Consider the following 20806-nt stretch of genomic DNA (forward strand, 5'->3'; position numbering starts at 1 on the left):
GAAGGTCAAGGACTGCAGCCTTCAATATGGATTGAAGCTCAACATCAAGAAAGCAAAGATTCTCACCAATGGGCCAATTGTTAACATTAGTAGGGATGGTTAAGAGATTGAGATAGTTAACAGTTTTAGTTTACTTGGCTCCACAGTCAACACTCTTGGTAACAGCAGCCAGGAAATCAACAGATAAATTGCATTGGGAAAGTCAACTATGAGGGGCCTCTCAAGAGTACTGAAGAGCAATGACATCAAGCTGGAGACTAAGGTGTGCCTGACCCAGGCTACAGTCTTCGCAATTACATGTTATGCATCAGAGAGTTGGACAGTGACTAGGAAGATAGAAAGAGAATTGATGCCTTTGAGCTATGGAGAAGGGTGTTGAATGTACCATGGCCTGCTAGGAGAACAAACAGGTTTGTCCTGGAGAGTGTGTGTACATAGGGTTGCTATGAGTCGCAAGCGACTCAGTGGCACATAACAACAACAACAATATACAAGAGTGGAGACCACTTCCTAAACAACATGCCTCTGGAAACTATAAGTATTGACAAATGATAGTTATAGAAAGTCTTCAGGCCTTTTGTTTATAACGTCGCTATGAGTTGTGCTTGATTCAAAGGTAATCAATAACAACATACTGAGATGCAGTGTATATTGAAGTCTCTAGTCTTCGATGTTCTGCAGTAAGTCATCTTTACTTTCTGCAAGCAAGAGTGTTTAATCTTCATAACACAGGGTTTGAGGACCGACCCTTCCTGCAAACTTCATTCCACATTCTTCTTAATGTAGCCCAGACTTTTTAATGATTTGCCCAGCATACAAATTGAATAGGCATGGAGAAAAGATGCAATACTAACACATCTTTTCTAGCCTTAAACCCTGCAATGTTCCTTTGTTCTGTTTGGACAATGGTATCTTGATATAGGTTTTGTATGAGAACAAAGAAATATTCTGAATTCCCATTCTTCTCAAAATTATTTATTATTTGCTATGATCCACACACTTAAATGTTTTGCATAATATGTAAAATACAAGAAATATTTTTCTGATATTCTCTGTGTTAAGCCAATTTCCAACTCATGTCAGCAGTGATATTCCTCTTCCTATAACATTTTCTAAATCTAGCTTGAATTTCTGAGAGTTTCTTATTGATACACTGGTTTATCTATTCTTAAATTTTAATCAGAAAGATTTTACTTGCATGTTATAGTAATTATAGTGTTTGATGAAGTCTGCATTCTATTGAATCACCTTTTTTGGGGGGGGAGAATAGGGTCAAATATGGACCTTTTCCACTCATTTGGGCAGGTAGCTGTCCTCTAAATTTCTTGACATGGTTTATTGAGCACAACTAGGATTTTATCTGTTTGTTGAAACACCTAAATTGGTAGTCCAAATAAATTTATTCATTTAAATTTATTATAAATCTTTTATTCTGGGACCTTATTTTTCTACTGATACCTTTGGTGAAACAAACTGCCTGACTTTGCATTCCATCAAGTATGAGGGCCTTATTTTTGCCAACACTTTCACTGTAGTGTGGCTAAAGAATAGAAATGTATTTCCTGAAAGTTGAGACTAGAAATCTAAATGCACAGGTCTAAATTTTACCTACAATGGCTACAGAAGAAGGCCCTCTCAGTCAGCTCTAGGGAAAGATTTTTGCCTCAAGTTCCGTGTTCCTGCATTTCTCAGTTTCCTGGTTACGTTCATGTGCTATTTGTGCTTTGTCCAACCTCACCATCCCCTGTTTGTGCCTAGCTGTCTGTCTATCTGATTTTCGAAACTCAGAAGTGATTATATTTAGGATCCATTGATTTGACTTCATTGTTGTTGTTGTTGTTAAGTGCGTTTGAGTTGTAGATGACTCATAGTGACCTCATGAATGAAAGACCTGAACACCAAAACAAATATGAGAGATCGTCTCACCCCAGTAAGAGTAGCAAAATTTAACAGAACAGCAAATAACAAATGCTGGTGAGGTTGTGGAAAAAATGGAATCCTTATTCACTGTTGGTGGGAGTGTAAAATGATGCATCCACTATGGAAGGCAGTACAGCACTTTTTCAAAAAGTTGCAAAGAGAAATACCACTTGACCCAGCAATTCCACTACTTGGAAGATACCCCAATGAAACCATTACTGCCACCCAAGCAGATAAATGCACACCCATGTTTACTGCAGCTTTGTTCACGACAGCGAAGAGTTAGAAACAACCTAAGTGCCTATCAGCAAATGAATGGATAGAGAAGCTGGGGTATATTCACACAATGGAATACTACAGTGCATTGAAAAACAAGAAACTCATGAAACATTATTCAAAATGAATGACTCTGGAAGACATTATGCTGAGTAAAATATCTCAGTCACAAAAGGACAAATACTGCATAATGCCACTGTTGTAAAGTGGGACTGACATAGGGGTTGGATGGAGATTGACAAAGATGGGAAATAATGTAAACTGCATTGAAACAGATAAGAAAAAGAGCTGTTTAAAAGGGATATATGATTAGGTATTATTGCCATGACATGAGTCCAGAATGAAGGCAGCGTAATGGAGTGGACTTGCAGGGAGGGATTGTATAACAATGAAAGAATTTTTCTTTGACTTTTCAAAGAGAAGATGAACTAGAGGGGAGGGGTAGGCAGGGAAAAAATGCAACAATAATGAATGGAAATCCAAAATCTCTAAATTTTCATAAAAATTAATAAAAACATTTAAAAAAGGAAATACCTGAACACTTTTTTTAAACTTTCATCATTTCTCCAAGTTCACAGAGTTTCCAGATGCAAGCTATTTTGGAAGTGGATGCCATTACTGCTTCCAAGCTTGTTTTAATTGGGGAGCTACACCAAACATTGCCCACCATGGGTAACTATTCTTGCATTTGATGCATCAGTGTTACAGTGTTCAGCATCACAGCAACCACGAGTTACCTCTGTACAGCAAATGGACAGACCAGTGCTACACCATTTAGAAGAATATTTGACCAAAAACAATTAATGTTTAAAAACAATTAATTAAAAACAATTAATGTGGCTTGACAGCCACAGATTAAAATCACCCACTTTGACTTGGTAGAATAACTTTCTATCCACCAGGCCCACAAAGCTCTGTCCACTTTGATGTTGTTTGACTTCATTAGCATATATAAAAATCATATTTCAAAACAGGATTCCATCTATAGTTCCATGAGTTAGGATTTCTTAACATATTTTGAGGAGATACAACAACTCAATACATAATAACATCACTCTCCTAAAGTTTTCTGCTATTATCTGTATCTCTCTGAGATTAATTATTATAGAAACTGTCAAATATAACCAAAAGGAACATGTAATTATTGTAAGGGAATAAATAAAAGCTGACTAAGTGAAAAGATACTTTACTTTGTCTTCACACACTGACCTTTAAACTCTTCTGTCAGCTCCTGAATTTCTTAATTTCTTCCTTTTACTTTGGCTTCTCCTCAATCTAGTGCAATATTCAGAGTCCCATCTGACATTCATATTGTTCTTTTCTTCCTCCTCTGTGTTTGTAATGATCCTTGGTGTTTTCCATAGAAGATATTACTGATAGCCTCCCACATTCATTAGTGTTTAAGGCCTCAAATCTGTTCCTGAGATGGCTTTGAAATTCCGGTAAGATAGAATCAAGGTTAAGTTTTGGTTTTTGTGAGTTTAATTTAATTTTCTTTCCCACAATCAGTACCTGGCCTAAATTTCACAGCTGATATTGAGCTTCTCCTGTGATTCTTTCCACAGACATAATTGATTTGATTCTTATGCATATAATTGGTGAAATCCATGTGTATAGCTTGTGTTTACTTTTCTTATGAAAAGTGTTTGCAATAAATAAATCATTTATTGTACAGAATTCTATCATTCAATCTCCATGGCACATAACAAGTTATACTCAGAGAAACAGCAATCAGCATGTCAAATGGCATATTGTATTGGGAAAATCTGCACAAAGGATCTTTTTAAAGTGCTAAAGAACTAAGTCTGTTTAAAGAATAAGGTGTACCTTATTCAATTCTTAGTTAATTAAATTGCCTCATAAGTATGTGAAGGTTATGCAGTAAATAAGGAATGTCAAAGAGTTATTGTCTTTGAATTGTGGTGTTGGAAATGAATATTGAATTTACTATGGATTACCAAAAAAACAATTTTTTCTTTGAGGAAGGACAATCAGAACCTTCCTTACAAGCAAAGAAAGTAAAACTTTTTCTCTTCTATTTTGGGTATGTCATTAGCAGAGGCCAGCCCTTGGAGAAGGACATAAGGCTTAGTAAAATTAAGGTCAGTGACCTTCAATCATATGATTAAACGGAGTAATTGCAACAACAGATTCCAGCACAGTCATAATGGTGAGGATGGTACAGGCTGGGCAAGGCTTTGTTTTGCACATGTAGGTTCACTATGAGTCAGATCTAGCATAGAACACCAAGTAACCACCAAGAAACACCAATGACAATTAAGTTGTTTGATCTGATTATTGATTTATTCCTCTGCCTGTGCTCTTTTCCCTTATAATCCAATTTTTATAGTTTTGTCAGATTAATGTGAAAATTATCACTTTGTTCCTATGGTTCTTTAGCATCATATTTGAAACATATCACATGTCTCTAAACTCCCTTGTTAATCCTTATTCACTACCCAACCCTATTTAACTTTGCTTAATAAAGTATTGTTTTTGCTTTCCCATCTTTGTCCTTTTAAACACACATTGCACTTTTTAAATTCCCTCTCTTCCTAATTGAAGAGACCTATTTTTAAAAATAAAAATAAAATCAACTTCTATGAATTCACTCTTAAGTAGCCTAGTTGGTAATATTTTCAACTTTCAATTTTTAAACTGTTCCTTTTCTCTGTCATGTGTTGTGGATCATTTAATTCATGATATTGTTCATTAACTTCTCTGGGTTTGGGCTTCATAAAAGATGCCATAAATCATCTTTAAGCCAGACATTATTATATATATACTTCTTAGTGCTATCATAGAAAATTAAAGGTACGTAGTTAGTGCTATCATATAATATTAAAGATACCTAATGACTCAATGAGGCTCAATGTCAGGAAGACAAAGATTCTCACCGCTGGACCAATTGGCAGCATCAGGATGGATGGAGAAGAGATTGAGATTGTACACAGCTTTAGTTTGCTTGGCTTCACAGTCAACATTCTTGGCACCAGTAGCCAGGAAATTAAAGGGGGCATTGCCATGGGAAAATCTGCTGTTAGGGACCTCTCCAAAGTACTGAAGAGCAATGGTGTCTCTCTGGAGACTAAGGTGCATCTGATACAGGCCATGGTCTTCACAATCACCTGTTATGCATCAGAGAGTTGGACAATGACCAAGGAGGATAGAAGGAGAATTGATGCCTCTGAACTGTGGTTCTGGAGAAGAGTATTGAGAGTATCATGGACTGCTAGGAAAACAAACAGATTCGTCCTGGAAAGGATTAAACCGGGTGGCTCCTTGGAGGCAAGGATTCTGAGGCTCCATCTAACATACTTTGGACATGTAGTGAGGAGAGACCGGTCCTTGGAGAAGGACATCATGCTTGGGAGGGTGGAGAGAAGGTGCAGGAGGGGAAGGAGGTGGATTTATTCAGTGACTGGGATAATCGGGACGGGAGTGTCAAAGACAGTGTGACAGGCACAGGACAGAGAAGAGTTTAGGGCTGTTGTACATAGGGTCGCTATGAGTCACAAGAAACTCGATGATAACAACAACAACAAAAACTGACTTCAAGATAGATTTCAAGAAGATTTCAAAAGGAAGAGCAGGATGACAAAGCAAAATATTACAATAAAAGGTTCAAGGAGTTGGAGTCAGAAAGTCAAAAAGGCCAAACTTGCTCAGCATTTCTTAAGATCAAGAAACTGAAGAACAAATTCAAGCCTCAAATTGCTATAATCAAGGATGCTTTAGGGAGAGTATTAAATGACCCAGGAAGTATCAAAAGAATATGGAAAGAATATACTGAGTCACTGTATTAAAAGGAATTAGCAGACACAGAAGAATTTCATGGAACAACAAATGAGCAAGAGCCTATGGTGATGAAGGAAGAAATGCAAGCTGCTTTGAAGGAAATAGCAACAAATAAGGGCCCAGAAATCGGATGGTATACCAATTGACATATTTCAGCTAACAGATGCTGCCCTGGACGTGCTCACCAAATTGTGCCAAGAAATCTGGAGAACAACCACTTGGCCAACTGACTGGAAGAGATCTATATTTGTTCCCATCCCAAAGAACGGTGACCCAACAGAGCGTGGAAACAATAGAACAATACCATTGGTTTCACATGCAAGCAAGATTCTACTGAAGATTATCCCAAAACGTCTGGAACAGCACATCAGTAGCGAACTGCCAGAAGTCCAGGCTGGGTTTAGAAGGGGTCAGGGTACTAGGGATATTGTAATTAATGTTAGGTGGATCTTAACTGAAAGCAGGGATTACCAGAGGAATGTCTATCTATGTTTCATTGACTATGCAAAGGTGTTTGACTGTGTGGACCGTAACAAACTGTGACTGACTCTCAGAAGAATGGGAATCCCAGAACACTTGATCGTGCTAACGAGAAACCTATACTTGGACAAAGAGGCAGTCATCAGAACAGAGCAAGGCAACACTGCATGGTTCAAAATTGGGGAAAGCATACACCAGGGATGTGTGCTGTCTCCATACCTTTTCAACCTGTAGACAGAGCAGATTATCCGGGAGGCTGGGCTCTATGAGGAGAACTGTACGGTCAGTATTGATAGATGATCTATCAACAATCTTTGCTATGCAGATGACACAACCCTGCTTGCTGAAACTGAGGAGGAATTGAAATGCTTGCCGCAGAGGGTCAAGGACTGCAGCCTCCAATATGGATTGAGGCTCAATGTCAAGAAGACAAAGATTCTCACCACTGGACCAATTGGCAGCATCAGGATGGATGGTGAAGAGATTGAGATTGTTCACAGCTTTAGTTTGCTTGGCCCCACAGTCAATACTCTCAGCACCAGTAGTTAGGAAATTAAAAGACGTATTGCGATGGGAAAGTCTGCTGTTAGGGACCTCTCTAAAGTACTGAAAAGCAATGGTGTCTCTCTGGAGACTAAGGTGCGTCTGATACAGGCCATGGCCTTTGCTGTCACTTGTTATGCATCAGAGAGTTGGACAATGAATAAGGAGGATAGAAGGAGAACTGATGACTTTGAACTATGGTACTGGAGAAGTATGTTGAGGGTACCATGGACTGCTGGGAAAACCAACATACTCATCCTGGAGAGGGTTAAACTGAGCGGCTCCTTGGATGCAAGGCTTTGTCTAACATACTTTGGACACATTGTAAGGAGAGACAGTCCTTCGAGAGGGACATCATGCTTGGTAGGGTAGAGATACAGCGCAGGAGGGGAGGGCCCTCTATGAGGTGGATTGATTCAATGACTGGGGTCATCAGGATGGGTTTATCGGAGACAGTGTGATTGGCACAGGACAGAGTAGAGTTTAGTGCTGTTGTACATAGGATCTCTATGGGTCTCAAGTGACTCAGCGGCACATAACAACAACAACAACAACAGTGACTTCTAGTTATTAATAACATAAGATATTTCACTGAGGTAGAATAATGAGTAATTTTCAGAAAATATTTTCTAGGAACTTAAACTTCTATAACCTGTCCATGTAACAGCTTTGCATTCTTAAAGGAACTGAGTTTATTAGTAAATTAATGACAAGTTACTAATAAGATAGTCAGAAGTCACTGTTTCTCTTATATTATAGCTATGTATTTGCATTACAGTACACACAACCCTGGAGAAAGGCATCATACTTATAAAGTAGAAGGATGGTGTGAAGGTAAAAATTTACCAGTGTAATTGAATGTTATGTTATATTGAATGATTATATTTAATAATAAGCTCAGACAAATCAATAACTGAGAAAGTATCACAGGGCTGGTCAATGTTTTGTTGTACATAGGACTGTTAGAGTCTAAACTGTCTCAATGAGGCCTAACAACAGCACCACCCATATTCCTGCTAATTGCATATATAAACTTTCTGCTTTTGTTTGGAGACTCTGCTGGCTTATGGAAGATATTTTTCCTTTATTATGAGACATTTGTACTATTTTTTTAATTGTACATTCAATGATAGATTCATTGCAAATACTTTGTGTTTGTGTGTGTATGTGTTTCACACTAGTCTTCATTCATAGTGTGTTTCATGCAACAGTCCCATGCATTATATTTTATGAAATCAATCACCATTGGACCTTGCCCATCATTATTTTCAAGGTACCCATTGGATCCTTCCCTTTGGCTTCACTGTCTCCCTCCACCCACAAAACTGTGTAACCCTGTGGTTTTCCTTCTACCCATCCTCACCCCTCTGTTCTCACTCTTTATCTCTGAGGGTCTCCATACATATTTTAGTAGTTATCATTCTATTTTTACAATAATAGTCTTATGTAGTATGTTCTTACGAGACTGAGTTAGTTCACCCAGAACAATGCGCTTCACTCTCCCAAGTTAAATCACATGGGATGAGAATGCTCATCTTTCTCTCTCAAAGAAGGCTTTGGGTTAAGCAGCAAAACTCTCTGTGAACTACATCTCTAGAGTTCCTCTCCGTAAAATGTAGGCTTCAGGAAAATTTCAAAACAAAGATTGAGGTTGTTAACAGTTTCAGCTTCCTTGGCCCCATCATCAACACCAGCAGTCAGGAAATCAGCAGATGAACTGCACTGGGAAAATCTGCTTGTGAGATACCTCTCTAGAGTACTGAGAAGCAGCGATGTTAGTGTAGAGACTAAGGTGCATCTAGAGATTAAGGTGTGGCTGGTCCAGACCATGGTCTTTGCAAGTACTTGCTATGCTAGTCTGGGTAAGGATGACAGAAGAAGAATCTATACCTTGAGCTGTGGTGCTGGAGAAGAGAATTAAACATACCATAAACCACCAAGAGAATGAGCAGGTCTGCCTTGGACAGGGTGAAACCAAGTTTCTCCTTGGAGGCTAGGATTTTGAAACTCCATTTCATGTACTTTTGGCATGTGGCCAGAAAGGAGAAGGGCATCATGCTCAGAAGAATGGAGGGACAGCACATGAGAGGAAGACCCTGGATGAGATGGATTGACTCTGTAACTGGGATAATGGGAGTAGGTGTGTTGAAGTCAATGATACTGACTCAGTTTAACACAGGGTTCATAGCTATTGAATCACAGATGACTCAATGACACACAACAATAACAACATGGTAATTATTGAGTATTAGTCTCTGAGTTGTTGTTGTTGTTAGATGTTGTTGACTTGAGTACAACTCATAGCAACCCTATAACAGCAGATCTGAACCTGAATCATCCTCACAATATCTGACATACTTGAGCAGTCACTGTGTCAAACCACATGGTCAACGGTCTTCTTCTCTTTGGCCTTCACACTACCTTCCCGAGCATGATGCATCTCTCCAATGCAACATACCCAAAGTATGTAAGACTAAGCTTTATCACCATTGACTCCAAGAAAGACTCTGTTTGTACTTGCTCCGAGTCCTGTTTGTTCTTTTCACAGTCTGTGGTATATTCAGTACTCTTCCCTAATACCAGTTCAAAGACATCAATGCATCCTTATTCCCTGTCTAGCTCTCAGCAGTGTAACAAGTGATTGAAAAGATGATGGTCTGATTCAGACACACCTCAGTCCTCAAACTAACATCATTGCTGCTTAATAATTTGAAAAGGTCCCTGAATCTAGACTCTCACAGTGCAAAAAGTCTCCTGATCTCCTGACTTCTGGTATGCAGTGTATTGATTGTGAGTTCAAATATGATGAAGTCTGGTTGGTACAGATGGTTAAATCCTCACTATTATTCAAAAGGTTAGCGGTTTAAATTCTCACAGATGTATCTCATAAAATAAGTGTGGAGATCCATGCCCTAAAACCAGGACATTGAAAACTGTAAGAAACCCAGTTCTACTATTCTGATACACACAGCCCACTTTGAATCTTAGTCGACTGAATGGCAACATAATGTTGTAGCTGTTATTCTCACTAGGATTTCATAGAAAAAAAGACTAGCATTTGAGTTTTGCAATGTGATGAAAGTAAATGTCTTTCTTTCTTTTTAAAGATACTTTTAAAATCTGCTATGGTTGCGGATGAAATTGACCTAGGCCATGTCATGTTTTCATTTGTTAAAATTTATGTGGTTTAGGAAAAGGAGATTTATGAAGCTTAAAGCACTAATTCGGATAATCCACTTAATAAAAGACAGTTCCTTTATGTTTATAAAGTCACTTAGTTTCAACTTCTTAATTTCATTAGTAGGAAACCTACGCATTTTCTACTGCCACAGTTTATTCCCTATTCATTCAGAATTGCTCTAAGCAGATGCTTAAGCCCTTCCACTGGGATAGCCCCCCTCCTTTGATAGTGCTGGCTGCACACCAGCTGATTGCTGCTTGTGTTTCGTGTCTTCCCTCCTCCTCTAATCTTCCTGCATATTATTGATTTCCTCCTGATAAAAGGGTGGCCATATATATATATAGCAATAACCATAGAAGTATGTACTCTCTGCTTATTATATGACCTGAAAAAAATTTCTCAAAGAAAACTAATAATGTAGAAAAGCAATTACACAGTCAACTCATTTGTAAACTTAGTTTTCCAAATTCTTTACAGAGCTCAGAATATTGCAGGAACTTGAGGATATTTGCCTATTGATTTTAATGCTAGCATCAATTAACTAAAGGTCTGAGAAAGCTAAAAATGTTTGCTCTTCTTATTATCATTAAATATTATCTTCATTTTTTTATTAAATCTCTAAGTTTCAAGGAATAAAATATGAACCTACACTTTTATTTAAATGTCACCTTTATTTCTTTCTACAATCTCATCAGTTATCACTTTCCACCATTTAATATCACATAGATTCCTAGAGTTATTAAATTTCATACACATATAACTTCTTTTTTTTTTTCTTTCTTTGTGTGTAGTCTTGTAGCAATTTCCACTCTGGGAATCACTTGGAAATATGAGGGTTTTAGTCCTAGATAAGACATTCTATGGATAACAATTTTATTTTTGAGGAGAGAAAGATATTATATTGCCTTTAATGTCTATTTTCTAGTACCTTTCTTTGTAGGCTTTTCAGAAATGGGAATATGTTAATAAAGAACATTTTATCATTCCAAAAGAGCCCATGTGAGACAAGGATGATCATTCTCCTCCCATGCAATTTACTCTCTCTGAAAAGCTGCTGGATGATCAGCTATGAACCTGTTCCAAATCAATGGTATATAATAATAACAATAAAACAGTGAGGGCTCTTTTTTAAGTGGTGGGCTGCCAACTAAAAGATCATTCATTAGAATCCACCAGCTGATGTGAGACAGTTTTCTCCATTAAAATTTAGTTTCTGAAATCTTAAAGGTCACTGAGTTGGAATAGAGAGCACTGGTGGCTTAGTGGCAAAAAGCTGCACTGCAATCCCTAAGGCAGAAGGTTCCAATCCACCACCTGGTAGAAGGAAGGACATTCTCCTCAGTTGTGATGAACTGCCTTTGAAAACCTGCCAGAGGGTCAGCAATGGGTTGGTTCCAACTTGATGGTGCACAACAGCAACAACAATGTGAATTGACATACATTCTAAAGATTTTTAGTCCATGTGTTGTTACTATTTTGGTTATTGGCTTTGACTTTCACCATATTTTGGTTGGAAACTTACAAATAAAGTGTTGTTGTTGTTGTGTGTCCTCCAGTTGAAACTGACTCAGCATAGCTCACCAGTGGATTTTCAGTGGCAATAAATCACACAGGATGAAATTGCCTATTCTTCTCCAGAGGAGCAGTTGGTAGCTTTGAAATACTTGTCTTTGGGATTGCAGCACAGAGCTTTACCACTAAGAAACCCATTAAAAATTATATTGGACCACAACAAGATAAAGGTAAAGAATCCAATTGAAAAATGAGCACAGGATATGAACAGACACTTCACCAAAGAAGACATTCTGATGGCCAACAAGCACATGAAGAAATGTTAAAATTCCCTAGGTCTAAGAGAGATACAAATCAAAACAACTATGAGATACCATATCAGTCCCAGTTGGAATAGCAAAATTTAACAGAATAGCAAGCAACAAATGCTGGCGAGGTTGTGGAGAAACTGGAACCCTTGTTCACTGTTGGTGGAAGTGTAAAATGGTGCAATCACTGTGGAAAGTGGGATGGTACTTTCTCAAAAAGTTGCAAATAGAGATACCATTTGACCCAGCAATTCCACTACTGGGAATATACCCTAAAGAGACCATAACCACCATCCAAGCAGATATATGCACACCCATGTTTATTGCGACTTTGTTCACAATAGCAAGGAGTTGGAAACAACTTAAATGCCCATTAACAAATGAATGGATAGAGAAGCTATGGTATATTCACACAATGGAATACTACACTGCATTAAAAAAACAAGAAACTCATACAATATCATTCAAAATGGGTGACCCTGGAGGACATTATGCTGAGTAAAATATCTCAGTCACAAAAAGACAAATACTGCATAGTGCCATGTTGTAGACTGGGACTGACATCAAGGTTGGGGTAAGACTGAGAAAAACTGGATAGATTATGTATACTACATTGAAACAGATGAGGGAGAGAACAGTTTAAAAGCGATATATGATAGGGTATTATGGTTATCACAGGAATCCAGATTAAGATTGCATAGTGGAGTGCTTGGAGGTGGGGCAGGGGAATTGTATACTAATGAAGGAGTTTATCTTTTGCTTTTCAAAGAGAAGAGCAAACTGGGTGGGGGGTAGAGAAAAAAGTGCAACCATGAATAAATGGAAATCCAAAATCTCGATAAATATTCATTAAAATTAATAAAATGATTTTTTTTAAAAAACAGAAAGTCATGTAACAGATGAGAACAATGTACTATTAAAAACACCAATGAGAAAGAACTTGGAAATTGGAGAGAAAAAAAGAAACGTTAAAAAAATCATACTGATCAGTTTTGGCATTCCACTATGTATAAATTGAAAGGATTCAGAGACAGAAAATGGAAGTTCATTTAAAGGGTAAATTTTTATGGGAAGAGATTTTGCATCTTGTTCCAGCTTAGCGGCTGGTAAGTTTGCACCTTTGGTTCGCAGCCTTTGGTTAGAACCTTGGTTAATATCTTTGGTTAGTAATTCCATACATTATACATCACACCACCAGGGCACTTTACTAAACAGCACAATTTAGCAAACAGGCTTGTGTGCGTATTAAATTATGTGTTACATTAAAGTACTCAAGTACAGAGAAGGTTTGACAATTTAACCATTGTAATTCAATGGGCTTTCATAATATATTTTCATTATTATTTGTTTTATATTTTGCTTTCCTCCTTTCTTAGTTATTTTAAGGCTTTGTGATTTGGAATAATTTTGATGGTAGTATACTTTATTTTGGTTTAATTTATCCCCGATATTAATACTGTTTTAAAAACTTACTTTTCACCACAAAAGGTTACTATACCAAACAAAACTACTTTATATTTTACTTAAAATGGTGGAACAATTATACACACTGGCACAAAGTTGAAACTTTAACCCTAGTATCTAATAACACCACAGATAGGCAATTTATTGGGTGCCACAATTCAGCCCTGAGTAAAACCACATAGCGGTTCTGCATTAATAGAATTTTGATATCCCAGGGTGAGAAAAATTGAAAATCTTGGAAACTCTTGAAAGAGATAAACTAGTACAAGTGAAAAATAGCCACTTTCACCCATCCTTCCTCGGCTTTAAGGTACTTCATCAAAATCATATGAGTACAAGATCAAATGCAACACACGCATGTGAAGACTGAAAAGTTTTATAAACCTCTACAGTACTGTTAAAGTTCAGAATATTTCAAACTTAAAATTTAAAGTAATCAATATTTCTTCCATGTCCAAAGTTAGGTACATGGCTCTTTCTTTCAAAAGATGGTTTAAAGTCATGCAGTGTTGCAGCAGCAAACAATCTCAAAAGGGATTCTTCTGAGGGAAAGTGGCTCTATTAGAAGAAATCTAGAAGCCCAAGATTCTTCCCTCTCATAGTTCCACTTCTTCCACACATGGATTTTAAGATGTTTGTGTCTCGTACACTTGCTGATGAAAACTGTTATTGTTAATAATCATTTGTATCCATGAAGATGAGAAAAGGCTGATCCTACAACTTGATAAAAAGGATCTTCTCTGGTACTACACATATAGGTTTTGATATTTATGAAAGAATTTTTATTACTTTATCACTTTTCCTTAGCAAAATTGTTAATTATTTTGCATCTCTGCAACCTCCAATATGGATTGAGGCTCAATGTCAAGAAGATTCTTACCACTGGGCCAATTGGCAGCATCAGGTTGGATGGTGAAGAGATTGAGATTGTTCACAGCGTTAGGTTCCTTGGCTCCACAGTCAACACTCTTGGCACCAGTAGACAGGAAATTAAAAGACGTATTGTGATGGGAAAGTCTGCTGTTAGGGAACTCTCTAAAGAACTGAAGAGCAATGGTGTCTCTCTGTAGACTAAGGTGTGCCTGATACAGGCCATGGTCTTTGCTATCACTTGTTATGCATCAGAGAGTTGGACAGTGACCAAGGAGGATAGAAGGAGAATTGATGCCTTTGAACTGTGGTGCTGGAGGAGAGTATTGAGGGTACCATGGACTGCTAGGAAAACAAACAGATTCATCCTGAAAAGGGTTAAACTGATTGGCTCCCTGGAGGCAAGGATTCTGAGGCTCAGTCTAACATATTATGGACATGTTGTAAGGAGGCACTGGTCCTTGGAGAGGGACATCATGCTTGGTAGGGTGGAGGGACAGCGAAGGAGGGGAAGGCCCTCTATGTGGTGGATTGATTCAGTGACTGGGGTAATCAGGATGGGTGTATTGGAGACAGTGTGATTGGCACAGGACAGAGCAGAGTTTAGGGCTTTTGTACACAGGGTTGCTATGAGTCACAAACAACTTGACGGCACATAACAGTAACAACAACACCATGCCTACAATATGAATTGAAGCTCAACATCAAGAAAGCAAAGATTCTTACCACTGGGTAAATTGGTAGCATCATAATAGATGGTGTAGAGACTGAGATTGTTAATGGATGCAGCTTGGTTGGCTCCACGATCAACATTCTTGTTACTTGCTGTTATTGTTATGTGCTGTTGACTCACCTCTGACTCATAGTGACCTTATGTACAACATACCTAAACCTTGCTCTATCTTGTGTCAATCTTATTTTCTGACACACCTACCCCGATTACCCCTGTCACTCAATCAATCTATCTCATTGAAGGTCTTCGTCTTCTGCACTGTCCCTCCACCCTCCCAAGCATGACGTACCTCTCCAAGGACTACTTGTAACATGTCCAAAATATGTCAGACAAAGCTTCAGAATTCTTGCCTCTAAGGAGCAGCCTGGTTTCACCCTCTGCAGGATGAAGCTGTTTATTCTCTTAGCAGTCCTTGGTATATTCAATACTCTTCTCCAACACCACAGCTCAAAGGCATCAATGCATAGATAGCAAATATTGCAAAGACCATCATCTGTATCAGGTGCACCTTAGTCTCCAGAATGACAACATTGCTCTTCAGTACTTTGGAGAGGTCTCTAACAACCAACTTTCCCCAGTGCAATCCTCTTGATTTCCTGGCTGCTGGTACCAAGTGTTGATTGTGGAGCCAGCAAACTAAAGCTGTTTACAAAGTCAGTCTCTTCTCCCTCCATCACAATGCAGCCAATCATCCCAGTGGTGAGAATCTTTGTTCTCTTGATATTGAGCTTCAAATAATATTGAAGGCTAAAGTCTTTAACCTTCTACAGCAAGCACTTCAGGTCTGCCTTAGTTTCAGCAAGTATGGTTGTGTCATCTGCATAGCACAGATTTTTGATGAGTCTTCCTCCAATCCTGATCTCAAATTTCTCCTCATAAAGCCTAATTATGTAATTTGAAAAAAATATTTATTTATTTTTCTTTTGGTTAAGGAAACTTCCTCCCATTAATGGTAAGTAGCGAACTTTGACAGAAATCTCACTGAGTGATTGACATAGAAATAGGGAGATATGAGTGTATGCCATTTGTAGTACACTAGAACTGTCAACAGTCTTTTTGGTGGCTAAGTGTAGTATTTGTATCACATTTAGAGGAACTAGGATAAAAATTGTTTTAAAAAACTGTATTTCATTAATCTGTGTGTTCTAGTATATTTTTATCCTTTGTCAAAGTTGAAACTTCTTAAGAAAAAAAATCCCCAAGTAAAAAACAAAAGCCACACAGCACTGCTGTGTAGACAGTTAATCTGCTTTTTAGGATTTTGATGTATTTTAGTCTTACCAAAATAATAATGTATGGTTGTATAGTGTTTTGATTATGGAGTATTTTGAAATATTTTTAAAGGGAAACACTTACTAAAGAGAAAAATTTGTTACATAAGTTGAAAAAAAGTCCTTCAAAGATTTTGTTTACTAAATTTAAAAGAAATATTACAGGTCAAAAAATGGAACAGATTGACTAGGACTTGAGCAGTTGGAATGAGACCCTTTGAAGAAAAAGAAAGTAAAACTGAATGCGCTTGTCGGTGATGTTGTTGTTGTGTACTGTAGAGTTGGAACCAATCCATAGCTGAACTTCCGAAGGGTTTTCCGAAGCTGTTATTTGTACAGGAAGAGATTTCTCATTCTTCTCTCATGGAGCAGCTGGTAGCCTCGAACCACGTGCCTTTGGGATTGCAGCACAGCTTCTTGCCACTAGGCCACCAGAGCTCCTGTAGATGACAGAGAATGTAAAGAATTCTAACCAGAAGAAAACATAATTTCATGCTTTTGACCAAAAAGTCAAGGCATTAGAGAACCCAAAAATAACAGATATGAGAGAATAAAAAGTTTAGCCTTCCACATTTCCATAATCTGCTCCATGTTGTGTGGCAAAAGGAATCCTAACAATGGTAATGAGATATAAGGAATAACCAATTTTAAATGGAAGGACAAAATAATTAAAGATGAGTCATAATAAACTAATTAAATCCAACTTGATAGAGATGTCGGGTTTTCTGGGGTGGAATTTGAGATGTATTGGGTGGTAGGAAAGAAAAGGACAAATATGAGCAAAAAGAATCTTTGAATTTGTCCACTTCTGAATTTAGGGCTTATCTCACCATATATTTTATATTAAAATTATCAACTAAGTCATAGTCACTAAATACATTTATAAGATATAATTTTATCTTTATTACATTGCTAGACTCATTGGTAATCATCACTGCTTAAAAGGAACTCAAAAGTCTTTGGGCTAGAAAATGACCATTTTTCTTAAACTTGTAAAATGTTCCAGTAGGCTGATGTTAATCTATCCTGGGAGGCTGGCATTCGTTAATCAGATGCCTTTTTATTAATGTTGTATCTGCCTTTATATTGACTGCAAAATATACCTTTTGTATTCTTTTTGTAGTCTGAATTGTATGACACAGTATCAAGTTGGATAATTATCAAAAGGAATAGAGCTATGACCAAATATATAGCAAAATTAGAAAGTGAATTAAATGCTTATTAAAACAGTTAAATTGTAAATGTTTGCCATCCTACTCAAGCACACTGAATGGTTTGTTATAACTAATGATCTTTTATTGTGTTCTTTTCTTTCACACAATGTTCTTTTCTTCCAATCTCCATCCTTTGTTGCAAACATGAGAGATGCATTTCAGTTTCTGTGATGTTATTGTTGTAAAGTCTCGGACTCAAGAAAGGGACCAGGATATGAAAAAGCTTAAACACAGCTTTATTAAGGGAGCTCTTAGAATAGGTTCCTTAGTTTGGAAAGAGAGACTGAGAAAGTCACACCCAAGGTGTATTTGGGCAAGTTTTTATAACAGGGCTTAAAGAAGGGGAAAGGGTCAAGACATTCCACTGTGGTTAGTCTTTGGTCATGCCAGGTCCATGAATCTGTTCTGTCTTCTTGTTGACATGCTGCATTTCCTAGTTTCCTATGCTGATGGACCACACTCTTCAGTTGACGGATCACAGAACTGAATAGTGTGATACGTCACCACAAGGCACTAAGAGACGAGACATATTCATCATCTATCTCCCTGGCCTCAGGTTTGGCCCCAAAATTGTGGCTGCTAGCTTTGTCCTTGTTAGTTACGGGGTCAAAACACATACTAATGCTCAAAGCAGTCATTTTTTTTCTTATTGTAAATTATTGTTGTTCTTGCAGTGTGCTCTCAAGTTGGAAGCATATCTGGCCCTCCAGCAGGTTTTCAGAGGTAGTAAATCATGCAGGAGGATATTGCCCATCTTTTTCATGTGAAGCAGCTAATGGGTTTGAATCCCATGCTTTTGAGATTGCAACACAGCTTCTTGCCATTAGCCTAGCAGAGCTCTTTTTGTTGTTATTACAACCTGTCAACAACGACTCATAGCAACCCTGTGAATGATAATTTTGAACTTACCCCTACCTGAGCCAACCTCACACTCTCTGACACACTATAGGCACTGTCCCAATATATCTCATCCAGGGTTCTCCTCTCCTGCACTAATCCTTTATGCCTTCAAGCATGATGACCTTCTCCAAAGGCTAGTTCTTCATAGCAACATGTCCAAAGTACGTGAGACAGAGTTTCAGAATCCTTGCCTCCAGGGTGCAAACTAGTCTTACCTCAACAGTCTATGATATGTTCATTACTCTTCTCCAGCACTCAAGGCCATCAATTCTTCTTCTGTCATCCTTAATCATTGTCAAATTCTCAGATGCATAGCAAGCAATTGAGAAGACCATGGCCTGAAACAGAATTCTTCAGTTTATAGACTGGTATTATTCCTTTTTATCACTCTAGAAAAGTCCTTAACAGCGGATTTTCCCTATGTAACTTGTTGGAGTTTTAGTTTTGGGTGGTTTTTTTGGTTTGTTTGTTTTTTTAAATTTCCTGATTGCTGGTGCCAAGAGTGTTGATTGTGGTTCTGAGCAAGATAAATTTGTAAACAACTTTAATACTCTCTCTAGCTATCATGATACAGTGTACTAGCCTAGTGGCGAGGATCTTTGTTTTATTGATGTTGAGATGCAATCTATATTGAAGATTACAATCCTTGACATTCTAAAAGCAAATATTTCAAGACTTCTTCATTTTCTGAGAGCAAGGCTGTGTCATCTGCATATCACAAGTTGTCAGTGAATCTTCCTACAAGCCTGATGTCACCTTCTTCTTCTTAAAGTCTGGCCTCGTGAATAATCTCTTCTGCATATAGATTGAAAAGATGTACAGAAATGATATAGCCCTGAAGCACTCCTTTCTTGATGAAACCAGGCTGCTCTTTGGAGGCAAGGATTCTAAAAGCTTCATCTGACATACTTTGGACTTGTTCTCTAGTCCTTGGAGAGGGATGCTTGGGAGGGTGGAGAGACAGTGCAAGAGCAGTAGACCCTTGGCGAAATGGATTGATTCAGTGACTGGGTTAATGGGGGTAGGTGTGTCAGAGACAATGAGATTGGCACAGGATAGAGCAAGGTTTAGGGTTGTTGTACACTGGGTCACTATGAGTCACAGGCGACTTGATGGGACATAACAACAACAACAACAAAAGCAATGTTCTCCTTGCTGTGTTCAGATAGCACCTTCTTGGTCTAGGTATAGGTTTCATATGAGCACAATCAAGTGAACTGTAATTCCCCTACTTCTTAATGTTAAACCACAGCTTGTGATTCACACAGTCAAATGCCTTTACCTAGCTAATAAAAACTAAATAGATATTCTTTTGGTACTCTGCTTTCAGCCAAGATCTATATGATATCAGCAATGATATCTCTGGTGCCATTGATCCTTCTAAACCTTGCTTGTATTTCTGGCGATTCTCTGTCAATGTACTGTTCTTCAGTGGGATTTTGCTTGTGTGTGATATTAGTGATGCTGCTATTGTTGTTAACTGCCTTCGAGTCTATATATAGAATAGATCAGTTGGGAAGCTGGGCTTTGTATGGAGGAATGCAACATCAGGATTAGAGGAAGACCCATCAACAACTTAAACTATGCAGATGACAAAACCTCGCTATGGAAATTGAGGAAGATCTGAAGTGCTTGCTGCAGAAGGTCAAGAACTGTAGTCTTCAATGTGGATTGAAGCTCAATATCAAGAAGACAACATTCTCACCATTGCGCTAATTGGCAGCTCCACAAGTGATAGAGACTGAGGTTGCTAACAATTACAGCTTGCTCAGATCCACAATCAACATCAACAGTTGGGAAATCAAAAGACAAATTGTACTGGAAAAATCTGCTGTCTGGGACCTCTCCAGAGTACTGAAAAGCAACAATATCAGTCTAGAAATTAAGATGTACCTAATCTAGGTCATGGTCTTTACAATTATATGCTATACATCAGAGAGCTAGACAATGACTAAGGATGACAAAAGAAGAATCTATGCCTTTAAGTTGTGGCACTGAAGACTCATATACATACCATGGACTGCCAAGAAAAGAAATAGATATGTCTTGGAGAGGATGAAACTAAGTTTCTCCTTGGAGACTAGGATTTTGAAGCTCCATCACACAAACTTTGGACATTTGGCAAGGAGCGAACAGTCCTTGGAAAAGAATATCATGCTTGTGAAGGACCCCCAAACCGCTGGTCCTGTTCTGTCCCGAGTGGACGGCGAAGACCCAAGACTCCAAGACACCGGCTTGATGCAACAGCAAGAGATAAGAGGTTTATTGCGGAGCTCCGGGCCGACCCTTATCTCTCGCAGGAGACAAAGGAGCCGACCGAGAGCAGACAAAGTTGG

The 20806-nt window shown here is 38.1% G+C and overlaps 1 pseudogene; it reads right to left on the reverse strand.

Moving 5' to 3' along the window:
- The window catches only part of LOC102873101, a 195867-nt pseudogene that overhangs the window by 33324 nt on the left and 141737 nt on the right, over positions 1 to 20806 (reverse strand).

The sequence above is a fragment of the Elephantulus edwardii genome, unplaced genomic scaffold (assembly GCF_000299155.1).
Source record: "Elephantulus edwardii isolate Elephantulus edwardi_28Jun2011 unplaced genomic scaffold, EleEdw1.0 scaffold00402, whole genome shotgun sequence".
NCBI classification, from domain to species: domain Eukaryota; kingdom Metazoa; phylum Chordata; class Mammalia; order Macroscelidea; family Macroscelididae; genus Elephantulus; species Elephantulus edwardii.